A 4,430-nucleotide genomic window follows, 5' to 3' on the forward strand; every position below is an offset into this window, starting at 1 on the left:
TACCATCATCTCTTGCTTGAACAGTCTCCTAAGTGATGTCTTTGCATCCATATCTTTCCCTCTAATTAGTTCTCCACCAAGGATCCTGAGTGAGCTTTTCAAAATGCAAATCTGATCATGTTAGCCAAGCCTCTTCTTCCCCAATCACCTGAAACAATAGAAAGACATTCTGTAATTCTTAAGATGAAGATTACAATCTTCATGGGTTCTACACAGCCTTGTATGGTCTGGTTCCTAACTTTCCTATTACATCTTATGCCATGATGCTCCTAGATTTCCCTGCTTTAATCATACTGGCTTCCTTCTGGTTCATCCACTAACCATATTCTCTCCTTTAAGACTTTAGCAATCCTCTGCACCCCTAATCTCATTCCCAGGCTGAATAACTCTTTTTTCTCCTTCAGATCTCAGCTCAAGCAACACTTCCTCATGGAGACTTTCTCCAGCTCCCCAGACGACCTCAGATCCCCATGATATATGTGTCATAATGCCATGTATTTTCTTTCAAAGCTGGGTGGACATTTGCCTTTTGTTTTTCTTTTGGTCTGCCATTGGTCTGACTTCTTAGTTTGGAAAATTCCCTGTTGTGGATATTCTGGAGTCAACATATTTAGGAACAAATTCAACTGACTCTTGGTAAGCATACAACACAACTGTTGGAGAGAGAAAGAGCACAGGAAATCAAGAGAGAGGTCTATACCTCTTAAATATGCAATGTGGCATGAGCACCTGTCAGAATGTTGAACAGTGGGAATGGAGATCCCTACTAGACTTCTACTGTTTGTGGACTTACTTGAATAAGGTCTCTATATTAGTTTCCTATTGCTGCTGTAATAAATGATTACCATCTTGATGGCTCACAACAACACACATTCATTCTCTCACAATTCTGGAGGTCAGAAATCTGACATCAGTATCACTGGGCTGAAATCAGGGTGGCTGCAGAGCTGCACTCTCACCATAATATCTAGGGGAGTATCTGTTTCCTGCCTTTTCTTCTAGAACTAACATTCCTTGCATTCCCTGGTTCAGGGCCCCCGCCTCCATGATCAAAACCAGCAGTGTAGAATCCTGTTTCAGTCCTCACATTTGTACTCTTCTGTAGTAATGTCTCCCTCTGCCTCCCTTTTATAGGACATGACATTACATTGGGCTCACCCAGATAATGCAGGATAATCTCCCCAATCTCTAAGATCCTTAACTTAATCACATTTACAAAGTCCCTTTTGCCATGTATGGTCACATTTGTAGGTTTCGGCGATTAGGACACGGACATCTTGGGCCATTATTCAACCTACCATCATCTCTCTCCTATATTAGATTTTTAGCTTCAGGAGGGCAAGAGCTGCATCTATTTATGTTCATTGTTGTGTTTGGCAGACCCTTTGACCTCTAGTAGAAACTTAGAAAATATCTTCTTTTTTTTTTTTTTTTAAAGATTTATTTATTTATTTGAGAGAGAGAGAATGAGAGAGAGTACATGAGAGGGGGGAGGGTCAGAGGGAGAAGCAGGCTCCTCGCTGAGCAGGGAGCCCGATGAGGGACTCAATCCCGGGACTCCAGGATCATGACCTGAGCTGAAGGCAGTTGCTTAACCAACTGAGCCACCCAGGCGCCCTAGAAAATATCTTCTAATGAGTAAATATGATTCAGCATCTTTTTGAAGGATTATTAAGTCCACGTGGCTTCCTTTTGAAAAATATATTTTATAGTTTTGTGTTGGCATTACAGTAGAGCACTTCAAACTTTCATTTACTAATCTTTCATAGAATAAGTGCATACTTAGTGTTAACATTACTTAAAATCAGCACTAATGTTTAACAGGTATCCAATAAATGATTTATATAAACTTAGGGCTATAAAATAATTTGTCCTTTTATTTCACAGAAGAGAGAATAGAGGTCAAGGAAACATAAAATTATTTGCTTAAGAGTAGACTATGAAAATGAGGTCTAGTTAGGATTTGAACTGAGATGGTGTTCATTGCACCAAATGAGATCTTGTAATATGGTGAGGTCCTTCCTATTGCTTACATGTTGTGAGACTAAAAGGAAGTTACTTTTTCTTACCATGCTTTAGTTATATGTTCTATATAATGAAGGCAGTATTTGTCTCTCATATTTGTAATAAGGATTAAGTTACACACTGCATATAAGTACATCTAAGACACCAACAAATGTTACTGACTCTTGTTCTTTTCTTCGATTGTGGATGGCAGATTTAGGCATCTGAATGCATTTCATATTTGTGACTTTCTTTCAAGAGCAATCACTGAACACAGAAAGAAAATTTCTATAAAAAAAGACTTCCCAAGAAGATGCAATGCAAGGAGGATTATGGATACTTGAGAATTCTTAAGAGTAAATTTTTGGGACCTAAATGCTGACCGATTCTTAGTTGTAATGGCTAGAACAGCTAATTTACCCTGAAAGCACAAGTTTCAAATAATTCAAAGCTAACAGACATAAGAGGTAAAGATTTAGCAGCTTGATTTTTACCTTTAAGTATTTGTCAAGAAAAGCATCTTAGGGAATTTAATCCTACATTTGTCCCTTGAGATAGGAAAATCATAATTCTATAATACAAAGTAAATGTCTTAGTGCAGAAATGAATCATAAAAATGATAGTTTAGAGATTTCTGTCAGAAGGCCCCTTAATCTTATTCAGCACAACACAGAAGGAAAGAAAAGATCATGAACCTTAAGTGACATAACAAAACTTGTCACATTCATAGAAAGCTAAAACAGGAAAACAAGGAGGTCTTGGTGACATTCATCGTGGGCAAAAAAGAAAGAAAGAAAAAATAAAGAGAAGAGTATTTTTTGCAAAAAATTAGAGACTTGGGCACTAGGAAGGCTTGTACAAGGATGTTCACTGTTGCGGTGTTTATAAAATTAAAAAAACTGGCAAGAGTAACACCCAGTGTGGATGATTAGGTTAGGGTAAGGTAATTCTCATTTCTATGATATGTTTTTATCTCTCTGGAAGGTTTTAGAAATTTTTTCTTTATTCTCATTATTTTAAAATCTCACAGTGTCTTTAAATTTCACACAGTAGACCTTTAGATTAGATCTTCCAATTAAAGAATCGCCACTCTTCTCCGGTTTTGGAAAATTCCTTATTTCTTCACTAATATTCTCCTCTGGACTTCCTTTGGTATGTATTTGTGAGACATATAGATGATTTTTTATATCTCTAATATTTTCCCTCATAATTTTTTTCACTTTGTCTTTTGGGGGTCAATATTCTGGGAAATTTCTGAACTGAATATAACAACATTTAATTGAACCTCCAATAATCATATTTTAGATAGATAGATAATATATGTGTGTGTATAGTGTGTATGTGTATCCTATTGTTATATATATTAACCAATTGTTAACAATAATCTGTTGAGATATATGTGTGTGTGCATGAATGTGTGTATATCTGTACCTATATATATCTCCAATAAGATATGGGTTATTGTTAACAATTGGTTAATTTATTTAACAGTAAGATATCCTATACATATATCCCATTGGTTCTGTTTCTCTGGAGAGCCCTGACTAATACACTGACCAAGAACTTTCTACAAATGGCTCGTGTTTGTCAGCTGTGGACTTCACATTAAAGCAATCAGGTGAGATGCAGTCAGGGAGGTTACTATCATGCTGGGATTCCCTAAATCCCAGAATGGGGAGGCTATCTTCTGGGGCACCGTAATCCATCACAGATGCCCAAATTTACCCCATATATTTTTCTTTCTTTTATTTGGATATCCCCTCTCCTTTACACACTGAGAGATGGGGAATGCACAGTAACATCTTGTATGCTGTTTTGCATGCATGTATTGGAGAGGGACTCAGATAGCCAACAATTACATGTACAGATCCTGCTTTTATCACCACTTCTTATTCCTGCACCTGTCATGCCTGCTAGCTTCCATGCTGAATTCCTTTCTAGCCTTTTTCCAAGTCAGTTACTCCCCCTCCCATATCCACTGCAACCCATTCCTGTGTATATAGTCTGGGGTTTAGTTTTCTCCTCTTTGTTCCATGTGTTATTATCTTTCTATTCTCTTTCTGTATTCTAGAAAGTTGCTGATATCCCTTATCTGATAACGACTTGCATTCCCATTTTTTTCATTCTTAGGGGTTCATCCCCTTTTCAGTAGCTTTGCTATTATTTTAATAGGGTTTCTTGAGAGAAGAAAAAACATATGTGGTCATTTTCCATCTATAGCAAAATAAGGGCTTCAGAAGTGCTTTGGGTTATAGAAGAGGAATGCTGAAAGGAAGGAATTCTTTTGATTATCTTACTCTGTAGTAAAACTTTTTTTTTTTAGTCAAAATTAGTATGCATCCTATATGACTTCTAATAGTCCTGTGGCAAAGTAAAACTGGACCTTTTAAGGCCTTTCATATAGGTGTGAGCGTGTGTGTGTGTGT

The sequence above is a fragment of the Mirounga leonina genome, unplaced genomic scaffold (assembly GCF_011800145.1).
Source record: "Mirounga leonina isolate KUSES-001 unplaced genomic scaffold, KU_Mleo_1.0 Mir_101609, whole genome shotgun sequence".
Classification (NCBI taxonomy): domain Eukaryota; kingdom Metazoa; phylum Chordata; class Mammalia; order Carnivora; family Phocidae; genus Mirounga; species Mirounga leonina.